General features: G+C 40.2%; 1 pseudogene; it reads right to left on the reverse strand.

Moving 5' to 3' along the window:
* Nucleotides 1–650: 650 nt before the first annotated feature.
* LOC132095388 (stAR-related lipid transfer protein 5-like) lies at nucleotides 651–17,874 on the reverse strand (annotated as a pseudogene).

Here is a 17,874-nt window from a genome sequence, read left to right on the forward strand (position 1 = left end):
TCTTCTTCAGGTATTTTGTCTTGTTTTCCAATGCAAACGTCTAAAAATGTTCTAAAGGGGTCATATGATGTGATTTAAATTTTTCCTTTCTCTTTGGAGTGTTACTTTGGATTTTAGCATAAACTCACTTCATTTTGTCCAGTTAAGTTTGGTTTCATACTTCATATATTCAGTTTGCACTGAATGTATCTTGATGAAGTATTTTCAGATATTTGATCAGCCACAATAATAAAGACAAAAATACTGAGGAAATGATTAATTTTTGCAGTGCATGCAACGCATGCAACAGTTAATGCCATAACTTAATTAACTTTCTGCACCTGTTTAAGACATTAATTTTTGTAGGAGTGAATTAAGACTTATATCAGCAGAAATCCTGTAAAAAAAAAAAAAAAAAAAAAAAGCATCTGCCAAATGCATAACGGTTTGTGCAATATTTCATCGTTTGAATTAAGTTCTCAGAATTTCTGAAATACCATGGCAAACAAAACGTACCAGAACTCTGTACATATAAAACTGGCTTTGTGCAAGTGTGTTTGTACATGTGTATACCAAAGTGTATTGGAAGAATCAGGAATAAATCTAAAATAAATTCACTTTCTACTAAAGCTTGATTAAATGCAATTAAGTGCATCCAATTCTTAAAATATTCACATTTTGAGTGATTTTACGGCTTTGGTCAGGTTACTGTAAAACTCCACCATATTAGTGGGGAAAAATGAATCGACAACCGAACGAGGAAGCAAACCTCCAAGATCAGTCTGGAAAAAACTAAACAGCTGCGTTTTGCCTGGTTCCCTACAAAGAGAGAGAGAGAAAAAAGGTAGAAATTGTATGCTATTGATGAAAAATTCCAATGTAGTTTTTTGCCACCATCTGCTGTCTGATGGTTCAATTACATCAACCAAAGACATGAGAAACTCACCCAGGAACAAGAACACAAGAACAGCCACAGGGATGGTTGAAGCCTCTGACATAGCCAGGTTGAGGAGGACAGTTTGGATGGCTTACATTGGTGGCTACAAGTTATCAATAACAGCATTATTAAGATAGATATCAGGTCTGATTTTTATTTATAATAATCCTACTCAGAACAGTGTCGGATTCAGATCCAATTAAAGGAGAAAGGCTGTGTATACCATTTGATGAAACCGTGCCATCCTCATAGCGTTTGATGGAAATGACATCAACAAAATCTCGAGGCGATATTATACCCATAGCAGCTGAAGGCGTGACTGTCCGAAAGACCGAAACAGCCTAGGAAATGACAAAGAAAAGCTTAAGAAATGTATAGATCTCCACATCAATGCAATTCCATGTGCATCATGGCATTGGGATTAGAATTATTAATGGTGGTGCCAAGTGAAATGGCAAGAATAATTACTATTTTCAAACAGGTATCCCAGATGCTTCTCTTGTCTGACATTGATCGAAGGAACTCCCTCAAACTCACGCCACTGGTTGAGCCAATCGCCCCTTTCACACAGAAATACCAGTAAATCAGAATCAGAATCAGAATCAGAAAGAGCTTTATTGCCAAGTATGCTTGCGCATACAAGGAATTTGTTTTAGTGACATAAGCTTCCAGTAAACAGAGACAACAACACACAGACCAAAAAAAAAAAAAAAAAAAAAAAAAATTTACAGGAGAATTACAAATTGGCAAATAAATAAGTGTATAAACAATTGTGCTATAGATGATAATGGAATAGGATTGAGTGAGATGCAGGAATGTTCTAGGATGGAGGGGTAACAAATAAATATAAGGATATTGCACATTTTTGCATAAGCATAAGTTTAAGTGGGAAACATTTAACTGTTCATGAGGTAGATTGCCTGGGGGAAGAAACTATTCTTGTGCCTTGCTGTTCTTGTATTTGCGGCTCTGAGGCGCCGGCCAGATGGCAAAAGTTCAAAGATGGGGTGACTTGGATGTGAGGGATCCAGAGTGATTTTCTGAGTCCTTTTCCTCACTCTGGATGTGTACAGTTCTTGGAGGGTGGGCAGAGGAGCACCAATAATCCTTTCAGCAGTCCGAACAGTTCTCTGTAGTCTTCTGATATCTGATTTTGTAGCTGAACCAAACCAGACAGTAATTGAAGTACATAGAACTGACTCAATGACGGCTGAGTAGAACTGTTTCAGCAGCTCCTATGGCAGGTTAAACTTCCTCAGCTGGAGAAGGAAGTACAACCTTTGTTGGGCTTTTTTCACAATGGAGCCAATGTGATTGTCCCACTTCAGGTCCTGAGAGATGGTGGTTCCCAGGAATCTGAATGACTCCACTGCAGCCACAGTGCTGTTCATGATGGTGAGTGGGGAAAGTGCAGGGGGGTTTCTCCTAAAGTCCACAGTCATCTCCACTGTTTTGAGCGTGTTCAGCTCCAGGTTGTTAAGACTGCACCAGACAGCCAGCTGCTCAACCTCCTGTCTGTAAGCAGACTCGTCACCGTCCTGGATGAGGCCGATGACTGTAGTGTCGTCTGCAAACTTCAGGAGCTTGACAGAGGGGTCTTTAGAGGTGCAGTCGTTGGTGTACAGGGAGAAGAGCAGAGGGGAGAGAACACATCCCTGAGGGGCACCAGTGTTGGTGGAGCAGCTGTTTGACATGAATTTCCCCAGTCTCACTAACTGTTGCCTATCTGTCAGAAAGCTGGTGATCCACTGACAGATAGAGCTAGGAACAGAGAGCTGGGTCAGTTTGGTCTGGAGGGTTGTTGGGATGATGGTGTTGAAAGCCGAACTAAAGTCCACAAACAGGATCCTTACATAAGTCCCTGTTTTGTCCAGATGTTGCAGGATGAAGTGCAATGCCATGTTGATTGCATCATCCACGGACCTGTTTGTTCGGTACGCAAACTGCAGGGGGTCCAGTAAGGGTCCAGTGATGTCCTTCAGATAAGCCAGAACCAGTTTTTCAAACGACTTCATGACGACAGACGTTAGAGCCACAGGTCTGTAGTCGTTAAGTCCTGTTATCTTGGGTTTCTTTGGAATGGGGATTATGGTGGAGCGTTTGAAGCAGGAAGGCACTTCACACAACTCCAGAGATCTGTTGAAGATCTGTGAAAAGATGGGGGCCAGCTGGTCAGCACAGATTTTCAGACAGGCTGGTGTAACGCCATCTGGGCCTGGTGCTTTTCTTCTTTTGTTTTTCTTGAAGACCTGGCGCACATCATCTTCACAGATTTGAAGAGCAGGAGGTATGGAGAGGGGGATTGCAGGAGGTGTTAATGGTTGTGTAGGGAGATGGTCAGAGTGGGTGTTGGGGGTTTCAAATCTACAATAAAACTCATTCAGGTCGTTAGCAAGTCGTTGATTAGCCTCAGTGCAAGGGGATGGTGTCTTGTAGTTTGTGATGGCTCTCAGTCCTCTCCAAACTGAAGTAGAGTCGTTGGAAGTAAACTGGTCTTCCAACTTTTTAGCGTAGGTCTTTTTAGCCGCTCTAATCTCTTTGTTCAGTGTGTTCCTGGCCTGATTGTACAAGACCCTGTCCCCATTTCTGTAGGCATCCTCTTTGGCCTGACGAAGGTGTCTGAGTTTTACTGTAAACCATGGCTTATCATTGTTGAATGTTAAATAAGTCCTGGTAGGAATGCATATATCCTCACAGAAACTAATATAGGATGTTACAGTCTCTGTGAGTTCGTCCAGATCAGTGGTAGCAGCTTCAAAAACGCTCCAGTCTGTGATGTCAAAACAAGATTGTAAATCCTGCTCTGTTTCGCTGGTCCATCTCTTCACAGTCTTTACTACAGGTTTAGCAGATTTAAGTTTCTGCTTGTAGGTCGGTATGAGATGAACCAGGCAGTGATCAGAACGTCCCAAAGCTGCTCGTGGAACAGAGTGATATGCATCCTTTATTGTGGTGTAACAGTGATCCAGTATATTACTGTCTCTGGTGGGACAGGTAACATGCTGTCTGTATTTTGGCAGTTCACGGGAGAGATTGGCTTTATTAAAGTCCCCAAGAATGATTAAAACAGAGTCCGGGTGTTGTTGTTCTGTGTCTGTGATCTGATCAGCGAGTTTCTGTAAAGCTGAGCTCACATGCGCTTGAGGAGGGATGTAAACACTAACCAGAATGAACGAGTGAAACTCCCGCGGCGAATAGAACGGCTTGCAGTTGACAAACTGCATTTCTAGATCAGGACAGCACATCTTCTTTAACACAGTTACATCTGTACACCACCGTTCATTGATGTAAAAGCATGTCCCGCCGCCGCGCGATTTCCCCGTTGATTCTGCGTCGCGATCCGCTCTGAACAGCTGAAAGCCCGGCAGATGGAGCGCGCTGTCCGGTATGGCGTCATTCAGCCAGGTTTCCGTGAAACACAGAGCAGCAGAGTGAGAGAAATCCTTATTTGTCCGAGAAAGCAGAAGGAGTTCATCCGTTTTGTTGGGTAGAGAGCGGAGATTTGTGAGATGGATGCTAGGCAACGGCGTTCGAAATCCGCGCTTCCTGAGTCTGACGAGCGCTCCCGCTCGCTTTCCCCGTCTGCGCGTCCTGAAGCGCTTGATCAGCGCCGCTGCTCCTCCGATAACAATGTTCAGTAAAACGTCTGTATAATAGAAATCCGGAAAAATATCATGTGGTGTGTTCTGCCGAATGTTCAGCAGTTCATCCCTGGTGAAACTGATCATGTTTGTTAAACAAAAAACAGGAAAAACGAACAAAAACAGTACAAACACTGGAGAGCCAAGCACTGAAGCAGCCATGTGCGGCGCCATCTTGGATCACTATCCAAGTTGCCGTAAAATTGCCGTAAAATTACCATAGTGACTTTACCAGTAAATAAAAAAATGTCAGTGTACCGGTCAGCATTTTTGCTGATGTTTTCATTTTTGTGTCAAATGTCCACATTCATGCAGATTGGCCCAGAGACATCGCATTAAACGACTTTAAACATTTCTTTGACTTCCATAAATAACGCGGAGTAAATGCATCAGAAGAATGTTATGATTGACCCAGAATAGACGTCTTTCATCATCGCGTTTTGCACTTGTACATACTCATGCAGATGTAATCTTGTGCTGTGTTCACACAGAGCGCATTACCGGTATTGATACAACTTCTCATACCAGTATATTGCCGGAATGAATTTCTGGTATTTTTAAAAAAGGTCCTGTTCACACATGATCTCTTAACGGTAATTTACCAGTAAATACCATTTGAGCGGAAGGGGCTAATGTTGCTTTTGGGCTGATTTGTAAACAAACAAACAGATCAATGTGCTATTGAGAGTGAGGAGTTGTCGTCATAGCACAGAGCCCCTCCCTCGATATCACAGTCTCCGCCATGTTGGCAGGACACCGGCGGCGAAACAGGATTGTTTACATGTGTTGTTAACTCGGTAGTAGATGAGGTTTTTGCAATTCTGCACTGTTTTACCATGCCTGGAAGTAACTGCTGCGTTAAAAACTGCTGTAGTACCTCACACGTTACATATGAAAAACATAGGAACAATGGAATAAAGTTTTTTTAGGTTACACCAAGCGCAAAACAGCGGTATTTGGCGAAGCTCTCAGGCATCCAAAATATCGACCCATTCGAGCTCCCTGCAGCTGAATTTGTGAATTATCTTGTTTTTGGTGTAAGTTACTACACAATGCAGGAGTTTAAAAGCCACAAGTCTTTGGAAAGTTACGAGGCTTTCTGCAGTGGCTGGGTCCATCTACAAGCCTCCAGGTGGTGAAAACTGCGTTGTACTGGCCAAAGTAAGTTTCTTCACATGCGTTTAAGCGTGTTGTAATTGCAATACATTTAGCAGACACTTTAGATTAGATTAGATTTAACTTTATTGTCACTGCACATGTAGGTACAAGGCAACGAAATGCAGTTAGCATCTAACCAAAAGTGCAATAAGCAGTAAGTACAGAATATACAAGGTCTATGTACAATAACTATACAGATTATTATTAGTATTATGGACATAATTTACAGATTTTAAATACTATTAGCATGATATACAGATAGGTGTACTATGAACATACTATACAGATGGATTATGTAATAGTGTATGTACACTATAGGCAGAACTATGAACATATGAACATAATTACATTATTGCAATGGACAGTAAAGTGCATAGAAAATATTTCAGTTTGCAAATGGATTATTCAGTGTTCCTGGATGAACAGACAGTAGTGCAAGTAATAACAAGTTACTTTTTTTTGCTTGTTGTGAATAAATAAATAAATCAGTCAGAGTGTTGAAGAGGGGGAGGAGTCTGTGTGTGTGGTGTGGGGGGTGTTGAGGGCTGTCAGAGGGCAGAGTTCAGCAAGGAGACAGCTTTAGGGAAAAAGCTGTTCCTGAATCTTGTGGTCCTTGGGCAGGAGGTTAAACAGTCCAGTGTCAGGCTGAGAGGAGTCCTTGAGAATGCTGCGAGCTCGTTTCCTCTGGATGTCCTCAAGAGCAGGAAGTGGTGTCCCTGTGATGCGTTGGGCAGTTTTCACCACCCTCTGCAGTGCCTTGCGGTCAGCCACTGAGCAGTTCCCATACCAGACTGTGATGCAACTGGTCAGGATGCTCTCAATCGCACACCCGTAGAAGTTCACCAGGATGGATGAAGACAGCTGGTTCTTCTTCAGTATCCTGAGGAAGAAAAGGCGCTGGTGAGCCTTCTTGACCAGGCTGGAGGTGTTTGTTGCCCAGGACAGTTCCTTCGAGATGGTGGTTCCCAGGAACTTGAAGCTGGAGACACATTCAACAACCATCCCGTTAATGTGGATGGGGTCATGCGTGCTTCCTTTCTTCTTCCTGAAGTCCACAATGAGCTCCTTAGTCTTATTGGTGTTAAGGAGCAGGTTATTATCAGAGCACCATGTGGCCAGGTGCTGTACCTATTCCCTGTAGGCAGTCTCATCGTTGTCTGTGATGAGGCCAATCTCCGTGGTGTCATCTGCAAACCTATTGATGGAGTTGGATCCATGCACAGGCTTGCAGTCGTGGGTGTAAAGGGAGTAGAGGAATGGGCTCAGCACACAGCCCTGTGGTACGCCAGTGTTAAGTGTGATGGTGGTGGAGTGGGTGTGGCCTGACCGAACATGCTGAGGCCTGTTGGTCAGAAAGTCCATAATCCAGTTGCAGAGGGAGGTGTAAATGTCCAGGTCTCTAAGTTTTGTGGTCAGCTTGGAGGGAATGACGCTGTAAAATGCTGAACTGAAGTCAACAAACAACATCCTAACATACGTGTTGTTATGGTCCAGGTGGACCATACCTGTGCTCCTATTTCTGCGGTAGGCAAATTGGTGTGGGTCCAGTGTGGGTGGGAGGCAGTCTTTGAGGTGTGCTAGGACCAGTCGCTCGAAGCACTTCATAATGATGGGTGTGAGTGCTACGGGGCGATAGTCATTCAGGCACGTTGGATGTGGACTTAAAACATGTTGGCACAGTTGCTTGGGTGAGGGACAGGTTGAAAATGTCTGTGAAGACCCCTGCAAGCTGCTCTGCACATGCCCTAAGCACAGGTCCAGGTATGCCATCAGGGCCAGCAGCCTGCGTGTGTTGATCTGGCTCAGTGCAGTGTGGACATCTGTGGAGGTGAGTTTGAGGGGTTGGTTGTCTGCTGAGTGTATAATTTTGGTGGCCGTCTCCTTGCTGTCTTGAAGCGAGCATAAAAGTCATTTAGCTCGTTAAGGAAGGAGACGTCTGTGACCATTGGAGTGGAGTTGCTTGACTTGTAGTCACTGATGATCTGGATGCCCTGCCACATGCTTCGGGGGTCAGAGTTGGAAAAGTGTTCCTCTACCTTCAGCTTGTAGCAGTACTTGGCCTTTTTGATGCCCCTTTTCAGGTTAGCCCTGGATTTATTCATCTGACCTGAAGGCAGTGTTGCGGGCTTTCAGCAGAAGTCGCACCTCCTTGTTCATCCATGGCTTCTGATTAAGGTATGTTGTTATCTGTTTTTCTGTTGTAACACTGTCAATGAAGGAGTTGATGTGGTCCAGTACAGAGGAGGTGTAGATATCAATGTCCGTGTGAGAGCCACAGGCAGCCTGAGAAGCAAACATACTCCAGTCAGTGTGTTGAAACCTGTCTTGAAGTAAAGAGTCTGCTCCAGTTGGCCACACTTTGATGGTCCTCACTGATGGCTTCACATGGTTGATGAGGGGTGAATACTTAGGGGTGAGAAACAAAGAAAGGTGATCAGACTGTCCGAGGTGGGGGAGGGGGGTCGCGATGTAAGCTCCATTAATGTTTGTGTATACCTGATCCAAAGTTTTGTCTCCTTTTTTTGGTGAAATTTGGGGAGCACTGTTTTTAATTTGCAGTGAATAAAATCACCCGCGACAATAAAAACAGCCTAGTTTACTAATGGCTGCATGAAGTTCGTTCAAAGCAAGCTTGGCATTAGCATCCGGTGGAATATAGACTGCGGTTATTATGGTGGAAGTGAACTCCCGTGGCAGATAAAAAGGTCTATATTTAACCATGAGAAACTCTGTTAGCTGAGCAGTGTCTCCCAACAATGACAGTGTTCGTACACCAAGTTTTGTTGACATAAATGCACAATCCACCACCTCTTGTCTTGCCGGAGTCATCTGACGTTCTATCTGCCCGGAACGTGTAGCGTCCGACTAGCTCAATAGCATTATTGGGTACGTCGCTGTGTAGCCATGTTTCTGTGAAAACCATGACATTGCAGTCCAAAAGTCTCTTACTGTGGGTGATGCGAAGTCGTAACTCACACTTCTTACCAAAATGACAAAGTAACTTAAATAACTGTGACTGTTTCGTAAACACTAGATTGTAACGAGATGATCAATGTACACAAACGTTTCCAACATGTTTTGATGTAGGCTAAAGCTGTGTATGTTTAGTTATAATTTGATTTTAGCCCAATGACACATATTGTACCAGGTTTTTGTGTTGGGGGCTGCAAAGTGGACAAACATTTCTGGGTTGGCTAGGGTATTGTTAGTTAAATGTGTGATTGCAAGATGTAAATGTCCTGGTTAGATTAAAGCCATTAACAGCGTGAATGCAAGGTGACTTACATCGTAAACAAGATAATTCACAATGTCCATATGTGTGCATGGAGGTAAATGGTCCAGGTCTCTGTGCTGCTGCAGGGAGCTCGTATGGGTTGATATTTTGGATGCCTGAGAGCTTCTCCAAATACCGCTGTTTTGCGCTTGGTGTGAGCTTGTTCCTGTAAGGTCCCCTTTCTTTCGCCTTATCTTTCTGCATTGCTTTACTTTCTTCATTTCTTTCTCGTATTCGTAGATCCGTTTCTGTTCTGCCGACATAATAAATGTGCAAAAATTAAAGAGCTCTGGAATGTTTAGTCGCACCTCTGTGAAATTCTGAAGGCGTTTCCCCTTGCAACCGATAGCGTGTCCTACCATCATGGCCGACCGGCTCAGACCCCGCCCAAATCAACCGAAATCGGCACGTGACTCCTCACTCTCAATACACCCAGGAAGTTAGCTAACAAATGGCTTAGGCTACTTAAAGCTGATTGTGCACATTAAACTGGGATACAAGAAACGGTTTCAAAATAAAAAGTACAATCACCAATCTTCGACAATCTAAGAAAACTGAAATAAAACACTGTTCCTTAAACCTAGCTGAAAGAGGAACTGGTCAGGTCATATGATTTAATTTAACAACAATCTCCTTTCACATGGGTGTGTATCTGGGTTTCTCTTACCGTCGACACCTGCTCAAGCAGCTCAAACTTTTTTATATTAGAATCCCATTTCACACGTAGTCCATTGATTTCAGGTTTCAAGCAGTCCCACACTTTCTCTGGACTGCCATTGACAATCCCCTCCCCCTTATACCTGAAAACCCCAAAGAACACACAATCACTGCTCATGCATATTGGGGACGAAGGTTAAAAGTCACTGCTGTTATGTTTGCACAAGATGTCGACAGCATGTAAAATGCTACAAAAAACAAAATTATATATAATATAAAATTTAGATATATATTAATTAATGCTGTCAAATTGATTAATTTTGATTAATTGCTTACAAAATAAAAGTTTGTGTTTACATAATATATGTGTGTACTGTGTATATTAATATGAATCGATAAATACATACACATACATGTATATGTTTAGGAAATTTTTTATTTTGTGATGGTTGTTTTTATCTTTATTTGTTTGAGCAGTATATATCTCATCCAAAATAGACATTGCTGTGTATATTTATATGTATATATAAATAGATATATATACATAGGCCACAACTTTGGGAAGTTGTGTATATTTATATGTATATATAAATACATATATATATATATATATACATAGGCCACAACTTTGGGAACTGCTCCGGGTGTGTGTTCACAGTGTGTGTGTGTGTGTGTGTGTGTGTTCACTGCTGTGTGTGTGCACTTTGGATGGGTTAAAAGCACAGCATGAATTCTAGTATGGGTCACCATACTTGGCCGTATGCCATGTCACTTTCATATATTTATACAGGTAAATACTATAAATCATATATATCTATCTATCTACAGGTCCTTCTCAAAAAATTAGCATATTGTGATAAAGTTCATTATTTTCCATAATGTAATGATAAAAATTAAACTTTCATATATTTTAGATTCATTGCACACCAACTGAAATATTTCAGGTCTTTTATTGTTTTAATACTGATAATTTTGGCATACAGCTCATGAAAACCCAAAATTCCTATCTCAAAAAATTAGCATATCATGAAAAGGTTCTCTAAACAAGCTATTAACATAATCATCTGAATCAACTAATTAACTCTAAACACCTGCAAAAGATTCCTGAGGCTTTTAAAAACTCCCAGCCTGGTTCATTACTCAAAACGGCAATCATGGGTAAGACTGCCGACCTGACTGCTGTCCAGAAGGCCATCATTGACACCCTCAAGCGAGAGGGTAAGACACAGAAAGAAATTTCTGAACGAATAGGCTGTTCCCAGAGTGCTGTATCAAGGCACCTCAGTGGGAAGTCTGTGGGAAGGAAAAAGTGTGGCAAAAACACTGCACAACGAGAAGAGGTGACCGGACCCTGAGGAAGATTGTGGAGAAGGACCGATTGCAGACCTTGAGGGACCTGCGGAAGCAGTGGACTGAGTCTGGAGTAGAAACATCCAGAGCCACCGTGCACAGGCGTGTGCAGGAAATGGGCTACAGGTGCCGCATTCCCCAGGTCAAGCCACTTTTGAACCAGAAACAGCGGCAGAAGCGCCTGACCTGGGCTACAGAGAAGCAGCACTGGACTTTTGGACAAATTTTGCATGTCATTCGGAAATCAAGGTGCCAGAGTCTGGAGGAAGACTGGGGAGAAGGAAATGCCAAAATGTCTGAAGTCCAGTGTCAAGTACCCACAGTCAGTGATGGTCTGGGGTGCCATGTCAGCTGCTGGTGTTGGTCCACTGTGTTTTATCAAGGGCAGGGTCAATGCAGCTAGCAGTGTTGGGGAGTAACTAGTTACATGTAACGGCGTTACGTAATTTAATTACAAAATTAATGTAACTGTAATTAGTTACAGTTACTAAGAAAAAATTAGTAATTAAATTACAGTTACTTATGAAATTTTTGACGATTACAAAGGGGATTACATTTGAATATTTACACACATCCACATACAGATTTAACTGATTTCTTTCCCAAATTGAACTGACTATTCTGAGACATAGGCTACGCCCTAATAATTTCCGGGATGCGGAAACACAGTCGTAGAATCCAGTCATAAAAACGAAATGCCTAACGCGGACGGAATATGCCACATTTTGGATGACTAAATCAAAAGTAGGTCAGTACACTTGAATCAAAACATGACATGGACTAGTGTCTGTGAATATTAAGCCCCAAAAATGCAACATATGACTCCTGCACGTTCTGTGTGTCTATAGGAAATCAGGCGCGGACTGGACACCGGGAGAACCGGGACACTTCCCGGTGGCCTGGCAGCCGATTTGGCCCGCTATTTTAATATCATTATTGTATAATTGCCTGCCGAATGTAATAAAGCGATCATTTGCGAATCCGCCATTTGATAATTAAATCTCTAATAAATCATGAATTGTTAGTCATGACTCGCGCGCTCTCCGCGCCTCCGCCAAACGGTTTGGATCAGACTCAGAGTAATCAATGCGAGAGAGAGAGAGAGAGAGAGAGAGAGAGAGAGAGAAAGACTGAGAGAGAGAGAGAGAGAGAGGGAGAGAGGGAAGAGAGTGCACTGTGGAAGCGCACAGCTGGAGCCGAGAAGTTGAACTGTTCAGGGTTTCAGGTCAGTTTCATCTGTAAAGATGCTTTTTTGTCTTTTTTTTTATTATTTAATCAAGCAGCAGCACGTTGCTCATTAGTCATCACTCAAAATACTATATAAAGGACATCATTATTATCTGTTGTAATGTTACAGTAGTAATTTAGCTGAAAAATAATCAGATTTTTTGTGGAAGCTAGGACAGACAACAACACAACCCTTACGAAAATTAAAGTTTTGTTATTTTACTAATAATCCAGAGAAAATGGTTACTATTGTTTAACTGTGATAACCAAAAATTATTTTACAAATTTATTTATTTAAAAATAAATAGAAATCCATTTGCAAAACAAAAAACAAAACAAGGTTATTGTACTTTTATATAGGCTAATAAAAGCATGGTCAATTTTTGTAAGGGAAAAACATGACTCGTGTACATTATTAGGATTTTTCTATAAAGATATTATAGTATTGTAGAGTATTGTATTGTACAGTATAGTTTTGTTCAATCTTGAGTATTAAAGTCACGAGAGAGATGGATAACAGGGCAAAATAAAGAGACTGAAGAGAAAAATGGAAGTGAAGGTGCAGTTCAGGAGAGAACTTTTAATTATTTAGCATTTCCCCAAATTAAAGATTTAAACCTTTTTTTATGTCAGGTCCAAACAAAAAATAGTTTTGTCCATGAATTTGTTTGTATGAGTTAGAATTTTCCAGTCTGAATTTTTTTCCCAGTCCGTCCCTCCTGTAAATTAATGGCAAAGACATGGTTTCATTTACTACACATAGGCCTACTGAAGCTCGCAGTGTTTTCAACCTCAACGCCTCAATATAGGAGTACACGAGCACATAAACATAATTTCTAGAACTGCTCTGTGTCACTTCATGCATTTTACTTATTTTGAGAAAACTATCATCACATCATATACAAAGAGACAGCAGTTTAAAAAAAACACTAATGTTTCAGGAGTTTATTATACAGAATATGACACATGCTTATTAGATAACTGTATTTGAGTTGATGTATATGATTTTATTTATTATTATTTAATTTTCACAAATTTAGAAATGTAATCCAAAAGTAATTAGTTACATTACTTTAATAAAGTAATTGAAAAAGTTACACTACTATTACATTTTAAACAGGATAACTTGTAATCTGTAACCTATTACATTTCCAAAGTAACCTTCCCAACACTGGCAGCTAGCTATCAGGAGATTTTGGAGCACTTCATGCTTCCATCTGCTGAAAAGCTTTATGGAGATGAAGATTTCATTTTTCAGCACGACCTGGCACCTGCTCACAGTGCCAAAACCACTGGTAAATGGTTTACTGACCATGGTATTACTGTGCTCAATTGGCCTGCCAACTCTTCTGACCTAACCCCATAGAGAATTTGTGGGATATTGTGAAGAGAAAGTTGAGAGACGCAAGACCCAACACTCTGGATGAGCTTAAGGCCGCTATTGAAGCATCCTGGGCCTCCATAACACCTCAGCAGTGCCACAGGCTGATTGCCTCCATGCCACGCCGCATTGAAGCAGTCATTTCTGCAAAAGGATTCCCCACCAAGTATTGAGTGCATAACTGAACATAATTATTTGAAGGTTGACTTTTTTGTATTAAAAACACTTTTCTTTTATTGGTCGGATGAAATATGCTAATTTTTTGAGACAGGCATTTTGTGTTTTCATGAGCTGTATGCCAAAATCATCAGTATTAAAACAATAAAAGACCTGAAATATTTCAGTTGGTGTGCAATGAATCTAAAATATATGAAAGTTTAATTTTTATCATTACATTATGGAAAATTTTGAACTTTATCACAATATGCTAATTTTTTGATAGATAAATAGATAGATATGATTTATAGTATTTACCTGTATAAATATATGAAAGTGACGTGACATACGACCAAGTATGGTGACCCATACTCAGAATTCATGCTCTGCTTTTAACCCATCCAAAGTGCACACACACAGCAGTGAACACACACACACACACACACACTGTGAACACACACCCGGAGCAGTGGGCAGCCATTTATGCTGCGGCGCCCGGGGAGCAGTTGGGGATTCGGTGCCTTGCTCAAGGTCACCTAAGTCGTGGTCAGAGGTGGGTAGTAACGAGTTACATTTACTTCGTTACATTTACTTGAGTAATTTTTTGGGGTAACTACTTTTCGGTTGGGTCCCTGCCCATGTAGGTGTTGATGGAAATGAAGAGGTGGATATTCTAGCTAAACAGGCCTTGAAATTGGATGTGGTTAACATCAATGTCCCTATGTGCAAAGCTGAAGGAAAATCTATTATTCAGGAAAAAGTGATTGGGATGTGGCAAGAGCAGTGGGATAGTAATGACACTGGCAGACATCTTTACTGTGTGCAAAGAAATGTGGGAGGGGGTAGATCTAGGGATGGAAGTCGGAGAGAAGAGGCAGTGTTTAAGGATTGGCCATTCAGGTCTCAATAGATCTTTGTTCCGTATAGGGAAACATCAGACAGGAGTTTGTGATTATTGCGGACAGCCAGAAACAGCTGAACATGTCCTAATAGAGTGTAATAATTACATGGAAGAGCGTAGTTGTTTAACATCAGTCCTATATAAAGAAGGGAAAGCGCTTACTTTAGTTAATCTATTAGGAGATGTATCTAAAAGTGTTAAAAATCAAGTTATGAGGTTTCTCAAAAATACGGGGTTGTTCTACCGAATTTAATATGTAAATATTTATATCATAGGAATGCGCATAGGTGAATAATTCCCTCTGACTATTCTCGACGACCACACTCATATCCGGTAGGTGGCGGTAAATGCACCTTAAGTTGGTCTGCCAACCGCCAGTTAAACTCTAAAAGAAGAAGAAGAAGAAGAAGAACTACTTTTCGGAGTATATTTAAAGATGGGTACTTTATACTCTTACTTGAGTAAATTTTGGGGGGGAAATCTGTACTTTTACTTCGTTACTGTGGGCGACGCTCCTCTCGTTACTTTATCTTAATGCAATAAATGTTATAAATGTTTATTCCAAACGCGCCGTCTACTTTTCTCTGGACAATGAGCGATGCCCAGTCGCGGATGATTCATTCTTTTGAGTCAATTCTGTTCAAAGGCTTGATCAAACCAATTGGCAAACGAGTGAATTGGTTCATGAATCAGTTTGAATGAGTCGTTCAGTTCCCTGCCGCGCGCGCTGAGCGTCTCTGAAGTGGTTCACTCGGAGTTGTAACGTTTAAGAACAGAAAGAGCGCTGAAAACGTGGCTGGAACTGCACTGAATTGAAATCTGCAAAGGTTATTATTTGCTAGCGATGGAGATCCTTATTAGATGAACACCGCGTGTGCTGTCTACTGTTTAACAGGTAATAACTTGGGCTACATTCGATTACAATACACGATAGCACTGTGAGTTTGTCGTACGTGTGTGGCTTACAGAGGGGAGTCAAGTTGAATGCAGCTTCCAAAAGACAAAAAATAGCCGATTAAGATTTTATTAATTTTAATACAGTCACACCATATCATCAGCTGCTAAATTCAGATCTGTGATTGCTTGCTGGCGCTGAGCCAGAGATAGATGTGTTTTTACAGCACTGCGCATTATAACCAATCACACATGATTCTTTTGAGCTTATTAAAGCATTGGCCAATCAGAGGTGTTCCGATGAGTCATCGCTAAAATGCCGGTGCTTCCTTCACTCGCTCACTGACTGGAGACCTCTTTCTGGCGAATTCTCTCGTCAGAAACAACAAAGTGCAGATGTGTGTACGAATCTATAATTAAGATATTGATTTCACAGTGTTAACAGTTTCAGTGATTTTAATGGGAGTTTCTGAGAGTGATTGAAATCTAGACTGTCAGTGAAAATGATCTTTAATAATGTAAATGCTATTTGCTCTCTTTCGAAAACAATGAAAGATTAGTAGCAATATTTATATCACATTAACTTTCAATGTTAAATTCACATTTAATATAAAGTCAGTCATATTAAAAATATGTTAAGGCATGACACCTATATCTGTTACTTAAGTAAACAGACAAGGTTTTATAATAAATTACATAAATTGGAGTAAAGGCTGATGAAATATATACATTTATACACGCACACATACATTACATACATTTTATCTATATATCTAAATAAAAATAGGCTCAGTATGACCCAAAGTAACTAGTAACTAACTACTTGAGTAGATTTTTTATCCGATACTCTTTTACTCTTACTCAAGTAACTATTCAAGACAAGTACTTTTACTTTTACTTGAGTAAATATTTCTAGAAGTACTTTTACTTTTACTTGAGTGCAGTTTTTGGGTACTCTACCCACCTCTGGTCGTGGTATAGAAGGTTGAGAGAGCACTGTACATGCACTCCCCCCAACCACAATTCCTGCTGGCCCGAGACTCAAACTCACAACCCTTTGATTGCGAGGCCAACTCTCTAACCATTAGGCCACAACTATGTATATATATATATATATATATATATATATATATATATATATATATATATATATATATAAAAATATACACAGCAATATCTATTTTGGATGAGATATATACTGCTCAAACAAATAAAGGGAACACTTAAACATACAATGTAACCCACAAGTGTTCCCTTTATTTTTTTGAGCAGTATATATTACACATATATGTTTTTATATATACATATAAATATACACAGCAATGTCTATTTTGGATGAGATTAATCGATTTGACAGCACTAAAATAAATGTAAAGAAAAGAATAACTTTACATATTATTTTACTATATATGTTTATTATGCACAAAATTACAAGGTTCCCAGCTTTAGACCAACAATGACTTTTTTATGACTTTTTAAAGACATTTTGGTAATTACTCTTTATTTTTTATAAAGCATTTTATTTTATATGCCCAAACTAATGGCATTCTGGTAACTTTATGTTTCATATTATTTAATGTTTAATTATAGAAATGTAATTAATTTTAGAAAAAACAATAAAATAAAACTAAAGCATTTGTTTACAAATTTAAAAATCCATATATGGAATAAACATTTAATTTTGGGTACTTTATACCAAAATCTTCAAGTCTTAAAACTTCAGAACACCATACAGTTATAATAATTCATGTCGTCAAAATGGTCCCTATTTCAAGACTAACCCGGTGATTATACCAAATCAATATTTGCCAAGTTAAATAACTGAGCATTACTAAAGCAATGCATGTTCAAAAGAGGAATGTCCTTGACTCTGTTATTTATGTTTCATACCCTGACAGCATGAGTATGGATATGCATTGATCTCAGTCTCACAGGCTGAATAATGCCCTTTTTTATTAGCACGTAATATTTCTCATATGATATGTAATAGGAGTTTCCCTAACTAGAGTATTTATAAGACAGAAAGACGAGAAGTCAGCACATATGACATCACGATGACAAATTCAGGATCGTACTGTAATTTACAAATTTATACTCACACATATCCCGCGAATTCACAAGAGGGTCTCCAATACACCACGACATCATTCTAGACAAGAAAACCAATGCTTGTTTATTGACAAACAGCTGCAAAAGATGCAAAATGACACATTTCTATTTCACACCTACAGTTTTCTTGCATGCTTTCCATCCGGACTAGTCTTTTCTGTAGCTCAAGAGACGATTTTCCACTGATCTGGCCGTGTGCATATAATCCAT

The sequence above is a fragment of the Carassius carassius genome, chromosome 2 (genome assembly GCF_963082965.1).
Source record: "Carassius carassius chromosome 2, fCarCar2.1, whole genome shotgun sequence".
NCBI lineage: Eukaryota > Metazoa > Chordata > Actinopteri > Cypriniformes > Cyprinidae > Carassius > Carassius carassius.